The sequence below is a fragment of the Procambarus clarkii genome, chromosome 65, assembly GCF_040958095.1.
Source record: "Procambarus clarkii isolate CNS0578487 chromosome 65, FALCON_Pclarkii_2.0, whole genome shotgun sequence".
In the NCBI taxonomy this organism is placed as follows: domain Eukaryota; kingdom Metazoa; phylum Arthropoda; class Malacostraca; order Decapoda; family Cambaridae; genus Procambarus; species Procambarus clarkii.
The window spans coordinates 24,179,214-24,200,006 of NC_091214.1; the positions used below are offsets into that span (position 1 = coordinate 24,179,214).

Sequence of the window (20,793 nt, forward strand, 5' to 3'; positions counted from 1 at the left end):
TTGAGTGAGGAGAAAGTATATAGTCAAGTGCTTATGGTTAGGAGATATATGTTTGAGGTGAGGTAACACCACATTGTATCCATGCTCCAAGATCGAATATAGTCTAAAACCTGAAAACAAAAATGTCATCGCTACTCTAAAATCGATTGATTGATTGATGAAGATTAAGCCACCCAAAAGGTGGCACGGGCATGAATAGCCCGTAAGTGGTGGCCCTTTTGAGCCATTACCAGTATCAAGAGCTGATACTGGAGATCTGTCGACTGGAGGTGCGACTGCACCCTGCGTGACGGGAAATGTCTCCCGTCTAACGACGATAAGAAATGGTGTGTTTTATGTGGTGCAAAAAGGTGTGACGTCACTATGACGTTATAAGCACATCAGTACAAGTTTTGGAACCTGATGTCTAAATCAGCTCCAATTTCTACTGTTGATTGAAATTATGGTTTGGAAGAGATACGTCCCGGACGCCTAAGTGATAAAACTTGTAAATTGGTCTTATATTTACTCTTAATGCTATATCCACCGAGGACTAGTCTACCACCAGCAATAGAAAATATACATCAAAATATATGGAAATAGATCAAGACCATATAATCTAAGATGAAGCGTGCCAGAGAATAATACTGGGAAGTATTACTGAAGACTTATATTACTGAATAATACATAGATTACGGTTACAGAGATGCAATGTGGAGTTAGCTCAACTGTGAATACCACTGATGGAAACTATGATTATGAAATTATATAAACTTCCCAACAAATTATGACTCGATGGTGGAATACAAATGAAAAGACGTTAAGCTGTTTAAAATAAAGGTTAAAGCTTAAGTGGGTAAGAGAAGTTTTAAGCCTAGTAGTCAAAAGTCGTTTACTCCTGTACACATCAACTGTTGATGTGATGACTTATATTGAATTTTGTAACTAGCTCATCAAGATTGCAACTTGCTTAGCTAAATGAATTGTGGGGTTCAGTCCCTGAGCCCATTATGTGCCTCTGTAACCCTTTCCACTACCGCCCACAAGATGGGTATGAGGTGCATAATAAATGAACTAAACTAACTAACTCCTGTACACACGCCTGTGTAAAACAAAAACAAAGATTTGATAAAGAAATTCTACAGCCAAAGAAGAAGAATAACAAGAGAATACTTAACAGATGACTGGCAACTGAAAATGCAGAATCCAGGAGCTGAAGTCCAACCTCTTGGGAATGTTTAGACGATTACAAATGGACAAAAAAACAAAATAAAAACAAAATATAACAACGAGTTATTTGAAAATAGCGGCACCACATCAAAACCGGATTTTCAGGAGATAATTTGAAAATCCTTCGAAAAATTGAGTTGCAGCACCAACGACGTCCTCGGGATGGGGAGCCTAGCGTGTTCCAATGTCATATTTTGGGAGAAGAATGCCTACCTACCTCCCCCCCCCCCTCTCTCTCTCTCTCTCTCTCTCTCTCTCTCTCTCTCTCTCTCTCTCTCTCTCTCTCTCTCTCTCTCTCTCTCTCTCTCTCTCTCTCTCTCTCTCTGTTTCTCTATGCTCTCTAGCTCTCTGTCTCGCTCTCTGTGTTGTCTTATTCTCTCGTTCTGTTTCTCTCTGTCTTTGTCTGTCTCTCTCTCTCTCTCTCTCTCTCTCTCTCTCTCTCTCTCTCTCTATGTGTGTAATGTGAAAGCTGTCCGACGGTTTCTGCGAAATTGACAAATACATTTTTTCTGGAACCTGGCAGAGAGCGCGAGCAGCAACAAGCTTTAGATATTAACTTCATGAAGAACACTTTCAAATACTTTTTGACAATCTAGGAAGATGCAGTCCACCCAGCCTGCAGTATTTTGGCTATCATAGAACTATCAAGTTTGTGAGGCATGACATTTTTCCCCTTCCAAATTCATGTTATCTTGCCGTTACAAATGTTATCTTCTCCAGGTACTTCATTATCCTGACCGAGGTTGCTCTCTCCAGCACTTAAGAGTGCATGCATGTCACTGACACGGGTCTATAATTTAGTGCCTCGTGCCACGCCATCCCCTTCCTCAGCTGTGTCCTTTATGCCTTGTGTATCACAACCCCCGGCCAGGGGCCACTGCCGGCCAGGGGCCACTGCCGGCCAGGGGCCACACGGCCAACCCCCCGGCCAGGAGCCACACGGCCAACCCCAGGCCACTTCCGGCCAGGGGCCACACGGCCAGGGGCCACACGGCCAACCCCCCGGCCAGGGGCCACACAGCCAACCCCCCGGCCAGGGGTCATGATTTACTGTTACCATAAGTCTTTCATATACTATTAATCAAGAAACTGTAATAACCCCAAACTACTCCAGTCTCCCGCAATAATTACCCTATGATCTTGGTATTAATTGCATAACTACCCAATTCCCATTGGCCGTTCCCCTACCGAGGGGAGAGGGGGGGGGCAGATAATAAGTCTAAACCTATTTTTCCATTAAAACACTTGCACCAGAAGCTAATTTCATGTAATTATGCACGACCGTAGTAATTTATGCCAGACATTTTGATCTTGTTTTCTATGGAAGGTAAAAGTCAAATTCGTTATATAACTTAGGAATTGCATTGTAGCACAGTGGTCTACGTCCTCGACTCACAACCGAGGGATACACAGGTTCAATTCTCAGACAGGACACATGGTTGAGTATGTTTCCTTTCACCTAATGCCTGCGATCACCAAGTTGTTAAATAGGTACCCCAGGAGTTAGACAACTGTTGTGGGTTGTATCCTGTTCTTTATTTGGTCTAGGCTAGGGGAGGGTCCCCATCTTTATTTGGTCTAGGCTAGGGGAGGGTCCCCATCTTTATTTGGTCTAGGCTAGGGGGGGGACCCCACACCCCACCCATACTAGTATCTAGTATCTATCAAGTATAGAGCTAGATATTATGCCTGAGGCTACTAATACGCACAGCTGTTGTTGTTGTTAAAGATTTAGCTACTCAGGACGAAGTGTCCATGTAGCACGGGCTATGGTGAGCCCGTAATTGAGTTTGGTTATACATGATAACCTTTTTCCTGTGATATAGTATATACGCACAGCGTTTCGGCCAATATATATATATTTCCTTGTGGCACAGAGACATGCACCGCTTCTGTGCAAACTCTACTAAAATAGGACTTCTTCCGTAATGTGGTACATCACAGTACCGCTAGCTTCACATTGTACCGTTTTGGTACAATAGTACCGCGTGTGGCAACACTGCATGTATGATAAGGTATCCCATGTGCTGGCAATATTGTTCACCTTGTCGAGGTTAAACCACCCCCACCCACCCCCTCTCTCGAGTAACTACCGACCTTTCCCAGAATGCTACTCACAACAGCTGCCTAACTCCCCGATACTATTTACCACCAGGTGAAGAGAGGCATTAGTTCAAAAGTTAAAAATTTCCTAAAACGCTTGTGTCCTGCCGCGAGAATCGAACCCGGGACCGCAGTGATCAGTACCCTGACCACTGCTAGCTAGTTCCTTGTACCAGTAATTCGTCATCTACATAAGACGGAGGCAAAGTGCTGTCTATATACCCTTGTTATTAACAAAAAAATAAAATTCACTCCTAAAGCCTATTTTGTTTACACGGAGACGCAGTTGCCAGATACCCCCATCCGCCAGAACCAGCGGGTGCATATTATGATGGATTTTGTTGCAAAGTTGTGGGTGGGGGGTTAGGGGGGGTAGAGTGGGGTAGGGGGAAGGTGGTAAGGTAGGGACGGAGGAGGTGAGAGGGGGAAAGGGGGAGGGGAAGGAGTTTATATATTAATTTGTTATTTATTATGCACCCTATGCTCATCTCGTGAGTGGTAGTAAAGAGGTAAATTCATCCTACAACTCTCCTCCCCCCTAAAATTGTGTGTGTGTGTGTGTGTGTGTGTGTGTGTGTGTGTGTGTGTGTGTGTGTGTGTGTGTGTGTGTGTGTGTGTGTGTGTGTGTGGAGTGACTGTGTACAAGTCGCCACAGTGTGTGTTATTAAGAGAGGGCGAGAGGAGTGAAGGACACACAACCCAGTATAACCTTGGGAGGTATAATCGACCCTGACGCTCACAAGACCCGTCCACCACAACAACACTTGTCCCAATCCCAACAACAATTGCTACAAATGCCACCACAACAACAACAATTGCCCAAAACAACAATTAACCCTATCCCCTCTTCCCCATCCCCTCCCTCTACCCTTCTTCCTTCTATACTTCCCCCCTTTCTATCCCATCTCATTTCCCATCTTCCCAATCTCACCTCTCTTTCACCTTTCCGACCTTCTTCATCTGTTCTTCCCTCTCAGAAAACGTAAGATCAACCTGAAATTCTCGAACCTATTCCTGAAATTCTTAAGCCTATTCCTAAAATGCTCAAGTCTATTCCTGAAATTCTCAAATCTATTCCTCCAATTCTCAAGCCTATTCCCAAAGACGTCATCCAGATAAAAAAGCACCTCCCTGCTGGCCCTCACGTCATATAGCGAGCACACGTGTGGGACCTAATTAGGGCAAGGGCCGCAACATCTTAATAACTGTCTCATCTCACGAAATCCAGGTTTATTTCAAGCCCTAATGACTTAGGACGAGCAGCCTCGTGACGCCAGTCCTCGAAATGTGCCCTGGGTCACACACACACACACACACACACACACACACACACACACACACACACACACACACACACACACACACACACACACACACACACACTGCCCATCTGAGGGAATAGTTATCCAGGCACCACTAGAAGAGTTTGAGATTTCCAGTGGGGTTGTAAGGAAGCTTTTGCTAGAGTTGGATGTGGCAAAGGCTATAGGCCCAGATGGAATCTCAACATGGATACTAAAGGAAAGAGCAGAAGCACTGTGCCTGCCACTCTCCATAGTGTATAAACATATCACTAATAACAGGGGAAGTGCCAAAAATTTGGAAGACTGCAAATGTACTCCCAATATACAAGAAGGAAGATAGACAGGAGGCACTGAACTACAGGCCAGTGTCCCTAACTTGCATACCATGCAAGCTGAATGAGAAGATTGTGCGAAAAAAAAGCTAGTGGAACATCTGGATGGAAGGAACTTTGTAACACAACATCAACATGGGTTCAGGGATGGCAAGTCATGCCTCACAGGATTAATTGAATTCTACGACCAGGCAAGAAAGAGAGGGGTGGGCAGACTGCATATTTTTGGATTGCCAGAAAGCCTTTGACACAGTGCCACACAAGAGACTAGTGTAAAAGCTGAGAGGTGAGGTCTCAGATTGGCGAGGCGTCACCAGTGGAGTCCCGCAGGGTTCAATCCTTGAGCCTATACTGTTTCTGATATATGTAAATGATCTCCCGGAGAGTATAGAACCGTTCCTCTCATTGTTTGCTGATGATTCAAAAATTATGAGGAGGATTAAGACAGAGAAAGATAGTATGCGGTTACAAGAGGACCTAGATAATGAATGGTCCAACAAATGGCTACTAAAGTTCAACCCGAGTAAATGTAAGATAATGAAGCTAGGCGGTGGAAACAGGAGGCCAGACACAGGATACAGAATGGGAGATGAAGTTCTTCATGAAACGGACGGAGAGAAAGATCTAGTTGATATCACACCAAACCTGTCTCTAGACCAGTACACCTAGACCAGTACAGGTAGACCAGTACACCTGGTACACAACACCAGTTCATCGCCCGGAAGAGCTGCACATGCTTGCGCGCTGGTTATAGCGATCTATACGCTGCATCTTGTATGGACCGGACCGATACAGCTGCATTATTGATGTATATCTCACTAGGCGGCAGAATGTTCGGATATGGAGCAAGGAAGGGGGGGGGGGGAGCCACCTGGCCGGCACGTGCCTTCAAAAGAGGACACAGGATTCGAACTCCCATAATTCGAACTACCATAACAGCCTATGCACTTTGAGCTTCGGATTCAGGAAAAGTGGGGCTTTGTTTAGGCCTACTTTGTCATGCAGTCGAGGCCGAGTACAAGCACAGCCTGTACTTAGGCCTATCAACATCCCCCCCCACCCATACCCAGGCCAACTCCAACTGTCTAACTCCCGGGGGACCTATTTACTGCTAAGTGAACAGTGGTATCAGGTGAAAGGAAACGTGTCTAGCCATTTCTGTCCCGCCCGGGGGATTGAACCCGGGTCCCGTGACTGAGAGTCCAGAAAGTAACCACTGTACTACACTGTATGTGCCAGTGAAGTTCTATGTTATTTCATGCAAATTGTGTGAAGAACAGTTTCCCGCAAGAACATGAAGAACTCAACGGGGTTCTTGCCCTACTGGTGGAGTGGCGTACATGCTGTTATGGCGGTAAGTTCACTCACAGGCTGATCGATCACTTGATCGAGTGACGCGGCCCAATTAACTCACCCTTCGGGGCATAATCAGAATCAGTAAATGAACAAGTTCACAAGGGCCGTGATGAGGATTCGAACCTACGTCCGGGATGATCCCAGACGCGCCTTAGTCTACTGCTCCACGACATGTGTGTACAGAATCAGTAACGTGTAATGTCAGTCTGGACCAGAGGTACATGTTGCCACTGTGTCGGAGCCTAGTGGTTATATCTTGAGGTTATCTTGAGATGATTTCGGGGCTTTTTAGTGTCCCCGCGGCCCGGTTCCCGACCAGGCCTCCACCCCCAGGAAGCAGCCCGTGACAGCTAACACCCAGGTACCTGTTTTACTGCTAGGTAACAGGGGTATAGGGTGAAAGAAACTCTGCCCATTGTTTCATAGTGGGCCATATTCTCAGAACCCTTGCAGGCAGCACCTCAAAACTCTTCAATAAGACTGAAGTTTGTATTCGTAGAATAGAACATTTATCAACATCGCTCACTTTCCTTCCCGAAAAAAATAATATAAAAATCGGCATGTAAAGAATGATGGCTAGAGTGAGAGAGAGAGAGAGAGAGAGAGAGAGAGAGAGAGAGAGAGAGAGAGAGAGAGAGAGAGAGAGAGAGAGAGAGAGAGAGAGAGAGAGAGAGAGAGAGAGAGAGAGAGAGAGAGAGAGAGATGGACGTTTACATAGGCATACAAACCAGTAATAAAAAGCCAACATTATTTGATATATTCTCAAAGAACAATCGATACAAATTAAACAAAAATCTAATAGGCAAGTTATCATTTTAAATGTCGTGAGAGGCTCCCTTAATTCTGTGTTACCATCCAACCCGTCCTCGACTCAAGTCCATTCCATCCAGCGGTCGACCCCACAGACGCATTCATAAACTTTTACATGCTCTTCATTCAAAACTGGAATTTTCTCAAATCTAAATTAACATTATAATATATTAGCATATTGTGTATATATAACCATAGGTTAGGTCATGTTAGGTGTTTAGGTTCTGTTGGCGATTATTTGTATTTGTAGTACGTGGGTGAAGCATTTACAGCGTTGTGGTTCGAACAAAATTCGTCAGTGAAGTGCTTGTTCCGGATATGTTCGAACGTCAGCAGTTGTGAGTCGTGTGTAAACTGTTTGTCATTCATAAACACCTGGGGTTTGGCGGGTGCATGGAATCACTTTTGGGTCTTTGTTTGGAGGACGGGCTGTACCATCAGCCCGTCCTCATACACAAAGGTCCGAAGTCCATTCCATGCACCCGCCAAACCCCAGGTATTTATGAATGACAAACGGTTTACACACGACTCACAACTGCTGACGTCCGAACACTTCCGGAACAAGCGCTTCACTGACGACTTTTGTTCGAACCACAACGCTATAAATGCTTCACCCACGTACTACAAATACAAATAATCACCAACAGAAACTAAACACCTAACATGACCAATACAAAAAATATGAACAATAACCTAATATATAATATTAATTTATATTTGAGAAAATTTATGTTTTGAATGAACAGAATGTTTAAATTTATGAATGCGTCTGCGGGGTCGACCGCTGGATGTAACGCGTCTGCGGGGTCGACCGCTGGATGTAACGGAGTTGGGGCCAGATTCACGCAAGCACTTACGAACGTGTTCATCTTTTCTCGATCATTGGCGGCTTTGTTTACAATTATTAAGCAGTTAATGAGCTCCGAAGCACCAGGAGGCTGTTTATAACAATAACAACAGATGAATGGGAAGTTTTCATGCTTGTAAACTGTTTAATAAATGTAACCAAAGCCGTCAAAGATTGAGGAAAGACGTACACGTTCGTAAGTGTTTGCGTTCGTGAATCTGGGCCCATATTCACGAAGCATTTACGCAAGTACTTACGAACCTGTACATCTTTCCTCAATCTTTGACGGCTTTGGTTACATTTATTAAACAGTTTACAAGCATGAAAACTTGCCAATCAACTGTTGTTATTGTTATAAACAGCCTCCTGGTGTTTCGGAGCTCATTAACTGTTTAATAATTGTAAACAAAGCCGCCAAAGATTGAGAAAAGATGGACAGGTTCGTAAGTGCTTGCGTAACTGCTTTGTGAATTTGGGCCCTGGTCTGAGTACGGGTTGATTACCATACGGAGTTCCCCCATTTACAAAATAACCCACACCCGCCCTAATCCCAAATCTTACTAGGCTGCCATTACCTAAATTACAAAGCTAAAATAATCTCACCCATTTCCTACAAGTTATCATAAACATCGGAGATTATTCCCCCGGAAATAAGAGCACCAATAAAGACGAATAAAAAGGAACAAGAGAGAGCCGACAATGACTGAGCCCGCCCATAATGGCGGCCTCCAATCAATGCATTTTTAATGGAATTTGAGAGCAGTACTCAAAGGACAGATTGACTGGGTAAGGTGCACGCTGTCTTTGACGCTCAATATATTGACGTCAGTAAACTCCGGAGACAGTGGGGGGGGGGGGGGGGTTGCTGCATTGTTAACCTCTTTGTTATCTTACTCAATTGAAATACTGAGTAGTACTCTTAGTATTGTTACTACGACTACCACCACGATAACTATTTCTACTCTTATCTACTATTTCTAATACGCCACTATTTCTATAATTTAACTACTATTCCCACTCCTTTACTATTTCAACTGCTAATATTAGCAGTGACTATATGTTAATTACGTTAGTGGTTTTTTTGCACTGGAAAGCGTTGCAGTTATCAACTTTACGAGTTTCCAACTTAAGATTGGTCTCCAGCGAGTTAGGATAATTATAGAGTAATTACTCTCAAAACACGGAATATAATCCTTGATTCATTTGCTCATTGACTTTCACGAGAATTTAACTCCTCGGATTTGCTGTCTCTCGGAGAATGCTCCACCCCCCCCCCCCCCCACTCCCCCCTTCAGAAGTAGTGTTATTTGGGGTAACTATTCAATATTCAGCCACTTTTCACGGTCAAAAGCTGGGAATATATCACATATGTACTAAATCACATTCAACATATTGACTTTAAGCATTAAGTCATATATGTGCTGTCTTGTGTGAGAACGGGTTGCAAAAGCGTAGGCTTTTACCTTATATCAGACCCGACCACTTGGATTGGTCGGTATACAGCAACGGTCTCGCTTCTTGCAGAGTCGACGTTCGATTCCCGATGGTCCAGGTCGTTAGGCACTGGTCATTTAACACCGTCTTCATGTCCCAGCTTCTTGTCCTCATATCCCAGTTTCTTGTCCTCATATCCCAAGAATCTGTACACCAGTTGATTGACAGTTGAGACCAAAGAGCCAGAGCTCAACCCCTGCAAGCACAACTATGTGAGTACATACCATAGTCATATTGTCTTAGTGCTTTCTCCTCATAATTACTTTACTCAATATAACAAAAAAATCCTCACCAACTCCTCTTAACGTATCAAGGCTGATGTGATGCTCCGAATTATCACACCGGACAGAAAATGATGTACGAAATTGCCCGAACCTAACCTATATTCGACGCACGCAAAGAAAACGTGGGTTGTAAGCTGCAAGTCTTTCTAGTATAGTACAACATATTTTGTGTGTTGGGGATGTTGAAGTCAAGAGGTTGACCTGACCATTAGTTCTGGAAAAGGTATTTGTATATAATCATTTTATTTCCATTAATATACAGTTCAAAATAGTGCGCTTGTATTCCTAGCGTACAAATATAGACGCTTGAAGGCAGGCTGTAATATTATGTATTCTTGAGCATCAAAGTTATTTTCTTTTCCATGATGCTTCTAACTTCTCAATTTTTTTAATTGAATTATCAAGTTGTAGAGTTTATAGCCTACTGGTTAATTAATCAGTAGCCTACAATTAAGGGAGTTGTTAAATATAATTAGAAGAATTCAGGGACAAATAGTGGATTTCTGAGCCCCATCTTTTTCTCTGATAGACAATGACGCAGCCTAATCAAATGTTTACAAACGTCCCCCCCCCCCCAACCCCATCGTCCCTGGGGCCAGATTCATGAAGCAGTTACGCAAGCACTTACGAACCTGTACATCTTTTCTCAATCTTTGGCGGCTTTGTTTACAATTATTAAACAGTTTACGAGCTTCGAAGCACCAGGAGGCTGTTTATAACAATAACAACAGTTGATTGGCAAGTTTCCATGCTTGTAAACTGTTTTAATAAATGTAACCAAAGCCGTCAAAGATTGAGGAAAGATGTACACGTTCCTAAGTGCTTGCGTAACTGCTTCGTGAATCTGGCCCCAGGAGTTCGTCAGTACCCACTAGAAATTTGGAGGCACTGAGCTAATGCCCAATCTAATTTTTGTTTGACGGGAGCGTTTGGTGTGGAGCTCCGTGACGTACACCAGAGCCCAAGCGGGTTGCCTGACAACTGCACGTAGGGGCTGCACGGAGCATCCACTAGCCAGTGTCACATTATAATCGCCAGAATCGAGCTAGGATATCGATATATCTCTCTCAGGTGGCTGCAGGTAATGACTCCGTCAATTGATGGATATTCCGGTTGTAAATTATGGGAACAAGAGCTGGGACATACTCGATATACATAACATATTCTATATACAGAAGAACATAAGAACATAAGAACAAAGGTAACTGCAGAAGGCCTATTGGCCCATGCGAGGCAGCTCCTATTCTATAACCACCCAATCCCACTCATATACTTGTCCAACCCGTGCTTGAAACAATCGAGGGACCCCACCTCCACAATGTTACGCGGCAATTGGTTCCACAAATCAACAACCCTGTTACTGAACCAGTATTTACCCAAGTCTTTCCTAAATCTAAACTTATCCAATTTATACCCATTGTTTCGTGTTCTGTCCTGTGTTGATACTTTTAATACCCTATTAATATCCCCCCGGTTATGTCCATTCATCCACTTGTAAACCTCTATCATGTCACCCCTAACTCTTCGCCTTTCCAGTGAATGCAACTTAAGCTTTGTTAATCTTTCTTCATATGAAAGATTTCTAATTTGGGGAATTAACTTAGTCATCCTACGCTGGACACGTTCAAGTGAATTTATATCCAGTCTATAATATGGCGACCAAAACTGAACTGCATAATCTAAATGGGGCCTAACTAGAGCAAGATATAGCTTGAGAACCACACCAGGTGTCTTGTTACTAACGCTGCGATTAATAAATCCAAGTGTCCGATTTGCCTTATTACGAACATTTATGCATTGATCCTTTTGTTTTAAATTCTTACTAATCATAACTCCCAGATCCCTTTCGCAATCCGACTTCGCAATCACAACACCATCTAGCTCGTAACTTGTAACTCATAAGAACATAAGAACATAAGAACAAAGGTAACTGCAGAAGGCCTATTGGCCCATACGAGGCAGCTCCTATTAATAACCACCCAATCCCACTCATATACATGTCCAACCCATGCTTGAAACAATCGAGGGACCCCACCTCCACAATGTTACGCGGCAATTGGTTCCACAAATCAACAACCCTGTTACTGAACCAGTATTTACCCAAGTCTTTCCTAAATCTAAACTTATCCAATTTATACCCATTGTTTCGTGTTCTGTCCTGTGTTGATACTTTTAATACCCTATTAATATCCCCCCGGTTATGTCCATTCATCCACTTGTAAACCTCTATCATGTCACCCCTAACTCTTCGCCTTTCCAGTGAATGCAACTTAAGCTTTGTTAATCTTTCTTCATATGAAAGATTTCTAATTTGGGGAATTAACTTAGTCATCCTACGCTGGACACGTTCAAGTGAATTTATATCCATTCTATAATATGGCGACCAAAACTGAACTGCATAATCTAAATGGGGCCTAACTAGAGCAAGATATAGCTTGAGAACCACACCAGGTGTCTTGTTACTAACGCTGCGATTAATAAATCCAAGTGTCCGATTTGCCTTATTACGAACATTTATGCATTGATCCTTTTGTTTTAAATTCTTACTAATCATAACTCCCAGATCCCTTTCGCAATCCGACTTCGCAATCACAACACCATCTAGCTCGTATCTTGTAACTCTATCATCATTACCTAACCTCAGAACTTTACATTTATCAGCATTAAACTGCATCTGCCAATCCTTTGACCATTTCAAAACCCTATCTAGATCAACTTGAAGTGATAGTGAGTCCTCCTCCGAATTAATTTCCCTACCGATTTTCGTATCATCGGCAAATTTGCAAATGTTGCTACTCAAACCTGAATCTAAATCATTTATATATATTATAAACAACAGAGGTCCCAGGACAGAGCCTTGAGGCACTCCACTTACAACATTTTCCCACTCTGACTTGATTCCATTTATACTAACTCTCTGTTTCCTTTGGTATAGCCATGCCCTAATCCAGCTTAATATAGCACCCCCAATACCATGAGACTCTATCTTTTTAATCAGTCTTTCATGTGGCACTGTATCAAAAGCTTTGCTAAAGTCAAGGTATACAACATCGCAATCCTTACCACTATCAACTGCCTCAACAATGCTAGATAGAATAAAAAGATAACAAATTTGTTAAACATGAACGGCCATTTATAAAACCATGTTGCGACTCAATTATTAATTTATGTTTTTCAAGATGAAGACGAATTTTATTTGCTATTATAGATTCGAGTAACTTTCCCACAATAGACGTTAGGCTAATTGGTCGATAGTTAGACGCAAGTGATCTATCTCCTTTCTTAAAAACTGGTATCACATTAGCAACTTTCCAAAACTCCGGCACTCTGCCTGACTCTATTGATTTATTAAATATGGTTGACAGTGGGTCACAAAGCTCCTCTTTGCATTCTTTAAGCACCCTGGCAAACACTTCATCCGGCCCTGGGGATTTGTTTGGTTTGAGTTTTACTATTTGTTTAAGAACATCCTCCCTGGTAACTGTTAAACTCGTCAACCTGTCCTCGTCCCCACCCACATAGACTTGTTCGGCTGAAGGCATATTGTTAAGTTCCTCTTTAGTAAATACAGATACAAAATATTTATTAAAAATACTACTCATCTCTTCATCACTATCTGTTATTTGACCTGTCTCAGTTTTTAATGGACCTATCCTTTCCCTAGTCTTAGTACGATATAACTGAAAAAACCCTTTAGGATTTGTCTTTGCTTGCCCTGCTATGCGAACTTCATAGTTTCTTTTTGCTTTCCTTATCTCTTTTTTAACATTTCTAACCAGTTGTACGAATTCCTGTTCTAAAGTGACCTCCCCATTTTTAATCCTTTTGTACCAAGCTCTCTTTTTACCTATAAGGTTCTTCAAATTCTTTGTTATCCACTTTGGGTCATTAGTATTCGATCTATTCAATTTGTATGGTATACTACGTTCCTGTGCTTTGTTTAGAATATTCTTAAATAAGTTATATATTGAATCCACATCGAAATCCCCATTTAAGTCACCTATCGCTGGGTTCATGTCTCGCTCCAAGACCGGCCCACACCCCATACCCAAGCCTTTCCAATCAATTTGACCCAAAAAATTTCTTAGGCTATTAAAATCAGCTTTTCGAAAATCTGGCACTTTAACAGAATTTTCTCCTACTGGTCTATTCCATTCTATGCTAAATCTGATTTCTTTGTGATCACTGCTCCCTAGCTCACTCCCTATTTCGATGTCATTAATTTGCGTTTCCCTGTTAGTTAACACTAAATCTAAAATATTATTTTCCCGTGTTGGTTCCTTGATGTGTTGCGTAAGAAAGCAATCGTCAATTTGTAACAGAAGACATAATCTTCTGTTGAGAAGATTTCTCTTCCCAACACTATTTTTTTTATTTATATACAAGAGGAGTTGTTCACTTGACAAGTCCCAGCTGCGTCTGGGTACAAGTGACAGGATGAACAACCCAGCGGGTTTTCTTCCTATTGGGGAGTGTTGTACATGCTGCTATGGCGGTGTGTCCACTCACAAGATGAGTGGCGCTGCCCAATAAACTCGCCCCTCGGGGCAAAATTTAAAATTTAAATTTAAGGTACATTGGGGGTTAAGAGAGAGTACATAAGAACATAAGAACATAAGAACAAAGGTAACTGCAGAAGGCCTATTGGCCCATACGAGGCAGCTCCTATTCTATAACCACCCAATCCCACTCATATACTTGTCCAACCCGTGCTTGAAACAATCGAGGGACCCCACCTCCACAATGTTACGCGGCAATTGGTTCCACAAATCAACAACCCTGTTACTGAACCAGTATTTACCCAAGTCTTTCCTAAATCTAAACTTATCCAATTTATATCCATTGTTTCGTGTTCTGTCCTGTGTTGATACTTTTAATACCCTATTAATATCCCCCCGGTTATGTCCATTCATCCACTTGTAAACCTCTATCATGTCACCCCTAACTCTTCGCCTTTCCAGTGAATGCAACTTAAGCTTTGTTAATCTTTCTTCATATGAAAGATTTCTAATTTGGGGAATTAACTTAGTCATCCTACGCTGGACACGTTCAAGTGAATTTATATCCATTCTATAATATGGCGACCAAAACTGAACTGCATAATCTAAATGGGGTCTAACTAGAGCAAGATATAGCTTGAGAACCACACCAGGTGTCTTGTTACTAACGCTGCGATTAATAAATCCAAGTGTCCGATTTGCCTTATTACGAACATTTATGCATTGATCCTTTTGTTTTAAATTCTTACTAATCATAACTCCCAGATCCCTTTCGCAATCCGACTTCGCAATCACAACACCATCTAGCTCGTATCTTGTAACTCTATCATCATTACCTAACCTCAGAACTTTACATTTATCAGCATTAAACTGCATCTGCCAATCCTTTGACCATTTCAAAACCCTATCTAGATCAACTTGAAGTGATAGTGAGTCCTCCTCCGAATTAATTTCCCTACCGATTTTCGTATCATCGGCAAATTTGCAAATGTTGCTACTCAAACCTGAATCTAAATCATTTATATATATTATAAACAACAGAGGTCCCAGGACAGAGCCTTGAGGCACTCCACTTACAACATTTTCCCACTCTGACTTGATTCCATTTATACTAACTCTCTGTTTCCTTTGGTATAGCCATGCCCTAATCCAGCTTAATATAGCACCCCCAATACCATGAGACTCTATTTTTTAATCAGTCTTTCATGTGGCACTGTATCAAAAGCTTTGCTAAAGTCAAGGTATACAACATCGCAATCCTTACCACTATCAACTGCCTCAACAATGCTAGAATAAAAAGATAACAAATTTGTTAAACATGAACGGCCATTTATAAAACCATGTTGCGACTCAATTATTAATTTATGTTTTTCAAGATGAAGACGAATTTTATTTGCTATTATAGATTCGAGTAACTTTCCCACAATAGACGTTAGGCTAATTGGTCGATAGTTAGACGCAAGTGATCTATCTCCTTTCTTAAAAACTGGTATCACATTAGCAACTTTCCAAAACTCTGGCACTCTGCCTGACTCTATTGATTTATTAAATATGGTTGACAGTGGGTCACAAAGCTCCTCTTTGCATTCTTTAAGCACCCTAGCAAACACTTCATCCGGCCCTGGGGATTTGTTTGGTTTGAGTTTTACTATTTGTTTAAGAACATCCTCCCTGGTAACTGCTAAACTCGTCAACCTGTCCTCGTCCCCACCCACATAGACTTGTTCGGCTGAAGGCATATTGTTAAGTTCCTCTTTAGTAAATACAGATACAAAATATTTATTAAAAATACTACTGATCTCTTCATCACTATCTGTTATTTGACCTGTCTCAGTTTTTAATGGACCTATCCTTTCCCTAGTCTTAGTACGATATAACTGAAAAAACCCTTTAGGATTTGTCTTTGCTTGCCCTGCTATGCGAACTTCATAGTTTCTTTTTGCTTTCCTTATCTCTTTTTTAACATTTCTAACCAGTTGTACGAATTCCTGTTCTAAAGTGACCTCCCCATTTTTAATCCTTTTGTACCAAGCTCTCTTTTTACCTATAAGGTTCTTCAAATTCTTTGTTATCCACTTTGGGTCATTAGTATACGATCTATTCAATTTGTATGGTATACTACGTTCCTGTGCTTTGTTTAGAATATTCTTAAATAAGTTATATATTGAATCCACATCGAAATCCCCATTTAAGTCACCTATCGCTGGGTTCATGTCTCGCTCCAAGACCGGCCCACACCCCATACCCAAGCTTTTCCAATCAATTTGACCCAAAAAATTTCTTAGGCTATTAAAATCAGCTTTTCGAAAATCTGGCACTTTAACAGAATTTTCTCCTACTGGTCTATTCCATTCTATGCTAAATCTGATTTCTTTGTGATCACTGCTCCCTAGCTCACTCCCTATTTCGATGTCATTAATTTGCGTTTCCCTGTTAGTTAACACTAAATCTAAAATATTATTTTCCCGTGTTGGTTCCTTAATGTGTTGCGTAAGAAAGCAATCGTCAATTAATTCTAGAAAATCTTCTGCTTCACTATTCCCTGTTTTGTTCAACCAGTTTATTCCGCTAAAATTAAAGTCACCCATGACATAAATACTGTTAGATCTAGATGCTCTAGATATTTCATCCCATAGATGCTTTGCTTCCATTCTGTCTAAATTTGGTGGCCTATATATTACTCCTATTATAATATTATTAGCTTTTTCGTTTAATTCAATCCAAATAGTTTCTGTGTGTGGCTCTGTTTTGATTCCCTCTTTGAGACTACATTTCAAATTGTCCCTAACATATATGGCTACTCCACCTCCTCGTCTAATATATCTATCTGTGTGAAATAGTTTAAATCCATATATTTGATATTCAGCTAATAGTTCTCTATTTTCTACATTCATCCACGTTTCGGTAAGTGCAATAATATCTATTTTTTCTGTGCAGACAAGAGCATTTAATTCGTTAATTTTATTTCTTAGACTTCTACTGTTAGTGTAATATACCCTAAGTGAATTGTTATTTTGCGGACCTTCTCTTTCCCTGATCGTTTTGCCAATTCCTTTCTCCCACAAACACATACTTTTATTACCTCCTTCCTCCAAATCAATTCCCATACCTCTATCTACTAACAGTTTAAACCCAAACAAACACCTCTAACCACTTCTTCTAGCGAGTTCGCAACAGCAACAACCCCAGCTCTCGATAGATGCACCCCATCACGAGCATACATTTCATTTCTTCCATAGAAGTGTTCCCAGTTGTCTATGAAAGATATTGCATTTGATTTGCAATATCTTTCCAGCCGGCAATTGACACCAAGTGCCCTCGATATCCATTCATTTCCCACTCCCTTTCTTGGAAGAATGCCACATATGATCGGGATTCCTCCCTTGCTCCTAACTAACTCTATGGCTGTTTTATACCTCTGAATCAGTTCCTCACTCCTGACTCGACCAACATCATTTCCTCCCACGCTAATGCAAATAATGGGATTGTTCCCATTACCAGCCATAATATCATTCATGTTGTTTATAATATCACCAATGCCAGCTCCGGGATAGCAAACCCTTAACCTGTTCCCCCTATCTCTAGCACAAAACGTTCTATCCAAATACCTTATCTGGGAATCTCCCACAACTAATGTTTGCTTAGGTACTTCCTTTACTTTCTGAGGGGCCTGCGCTTCCTTTCTCTTCGTTGCTTTCCCTTTTGCGCGATCCACAGTCTCTAAATAATAATGATGATGATTCAAGTTCAAGTATGTTTATTGAGACAAGAAAAAAAATACATCTCACAGGGATAAAGTAGCTTAGGCTATTTCTACCCGCCAAAAAATGATGATTTTACATTCTTGTAAAGCCACTAGCACGCATAGCGTTTCTGGCAAACGCTATATCTATGACTGCCCCTGTTACCGATGATTTCAGACCTAATGGTATGAGATAGTTTGACCTCTCTAACTACTTCATACACTCACGAATATTGGAGGATATTCTTGTGCTCTACCCGGAGTTTGTTAGTGCAGGCTAATAGATTATTAGACTGGTATTTCATGTGCTCTCCTGATGGCATGTATGACTAAGCATCGTGTGAGATGGGCATATTACATGAACTCATCGCTAGTGTCTCATCTACACACTTTAATCCTTCAAATTCAATAGAGAAAAAGATGGCATTCCTAATTTGTTAATACAAAAAAATACCTGTAATATACATATTTTAAAAAGTTACAAATAAATACAAAAATAGGTAGGAATGGAATGCAACATATCAGAATAAAGCGCCAAGCCATTACGACTATATAGCACTTGGAAGGGATCAGGATAAGGATTTGGGATGAGACGGGGGGGGGGGGGGGGGAAGAAAGAAGTACGCGAAATTCATTGCCTTAGACTTCTGAAAAGACGGTGGGGAGCCAAGAGCTAGAAATCGACATTGCATATATAACTAGACAAGTACACATATACCATTCGTGACGCGAGCCGTGACGTCAACAGCAAGAGAACTCCATAACACGCGAGCAGCGGGAGGCGTCACGCGTCACACATTTGACACACACAGGACGTGTCACTGGGTCACACCTCAGGGTAGAGGTCAAATAAGACATTGTGTGTGTGACCACGTGATCACATGATAAACACAAAGCTGGCGGGTTCCCATTTAGATCATGATAAGTTATGACAGTGTCGCAAACACCATTCATGCGAATTGCTGGTTATATTATTATTGATAGTATTATTAGTTATTATAATTATTAGTACTGTATTTTTATTAGTATTATTGATATTATTATTATCGCTTATTATTGGTATTTTAGGATAAAAGCCTAGTCTTGTGTATATGTGAAATTTATGTAAGGAAGTTACACCAAGTCGTACTCTCCTGAGTGCTTTATAAAGGTCTGAGTGTGTGATTAGTGCAAAACTTATAGTTCAACGTCTAATCATTTTTGGATCAACGTTTTGATTAGACGTTGAGATGTGAGTCTCGTCCTAATCACACACTTAGAGATGTGATTAGCTAGGACCAATTCCTCGTTCTCAGATAACAACCTATGATGTTCCCCCACCGTTCCCTATCCGGGCATGACAGTCACCAGGGCCTGGTGGCCCTGCAAGCTTTGACCAGCGAAGCTAGCACGGAATGTAAACAAAAAACAGCTGATGCCTACGTTGACGTCAGAGCTCTCTTCTGATTAGTCGACGCTCTAGCCAATCATGGGATTAGGATGATTAATGCTTTTTTCAACGCTAAGACGGAAGAGAGAGAGAGAGAGAGAGAGAGAGAGAGAGAGAGAGAGAGAGAGAGAGAGAGAGAGAGAGAGAGAGAGAGAGAGAGAGAGAGAGAGAGAGAGAGAGAGAGAGAGAGAGAGAGAGAGAGAGAGAGAGAGAGAGAGAATTTGTATATTATTCATTTTGAACTATAAGAATATATATCACTTCCCTGTAACAAATATACTAAAAGTATATGAAATATGTCAAAACACCATGTACCAATGTGCAGCCAATCAGCGGGCTGAAAAAGCTGTTCCCATGGTGACAAAATAATGACGTCAACAATGAACCAATCAGGACGCACTGATGTCACCATGACAACAGTAGCAGCCGCCATATTGGTTGTGCCCGGTGTATGTACACATACATGACTCGTACACACACGTACTCTTTGACATGTATACACCACACACATGACATACAAGACTGGAGTCGCGGAAGGTTGTAGTGACCTTAGGGCGGGTCTTTGATTGGCCGAGTGAAGCAAAATAAGGTCGTGTAAGGTCACGTGGCGGCCTCACACAACCGCCAATCAAAGAGGGTCGTTTAATACCCACTACTAATCAGGCTCCGCAATTACCATGAAGGTCAAGCTAATTCGCATGGCTATCAGGTTATATATTATGATCCAGAAAGGTCAGCTTAGGTCACTACGCCGAGGCTGTCCACAAGACAAACTTACAAGGTTTGTGAGAGAGAGAGAGAGAGAGAGAGAGAGAGAGAGAGAGAGAGAGAGAGAGAGAGAGAGAGAGAGAGAGAGAGAGAGAGAGAGAGAGAGAGAGAGAGAGAGATGATATCGAGGTCACTCTAGGTGAGGTCAAGGCCTTCTCATGGTGGACAGAGAGGGGGAGACAAGATAGCAATAACAGCATGAAGGTCACAGAGTCAGAGAGTAGCGGAAGGAAGGGGGGGGGGGGGGAGTGAGAAGGGAGAGAGGGGTGGGGTGGGTGGGGGGATGATCCACAGCCAGACACGCCAGGGTTCGTGTCTCCTGTAACGACTTACCTTGAGGTGCTACCTTGAGGTGCTTCCGGGGCTTAGTGTCCCCGCGGCCCGGTCGTCGACCAGGCCTCCTCCTATAGGGTGATGGACCTAAGTGCATCACCCATCCTGGTTACAATCTGTGTGCACCTCCGCGTCTCTACCAGTGTGTAGTGTGTTTGTTTGTGTTCTCGTGTTCTGGTATATCTGTGCTTACCTAGTTGTGTCCACAAAGGGGGAGAGGGGGCGAGATTAAGCTCCAGGGCCCCCACCCACCTCTACCCCACCTCCAGCTGTCATGCTTGAC

The 20,793-nt window shown here is 42.0% G+C and overlaps 1 protein-coding gene across 8 annotated transcripts in view; it reads right to left on the reverse strand.

Annotated features, from left to right (window-relative positions):
• Nucleotides 1–20,793, reverse strand: part of LOC123771035 (probable Na(+)/H(+) antiporter nhx-9) — a 113,496-nt gene that overhangs the window by 58,157 nt on the left and 34,546 nt on the right. For 5 of the 8 annotated variants that reach the window (XR_006774434.2, XR_011223785.1, XM_045763286.2 and 2 more), the window contains exon 2: nt 9,425–9,651. The exons of the other annotated variants lie outside the window; for them this stretch is intronic. The gene's annotated coding sequence lies outside the window, so the exon portion shown is untranslated. The remainder of the gene's footprint in view (nt 1–9,424; nt 9,652–20,793) is intronic. 8 annotated transcript variants of the gene reach the window in all.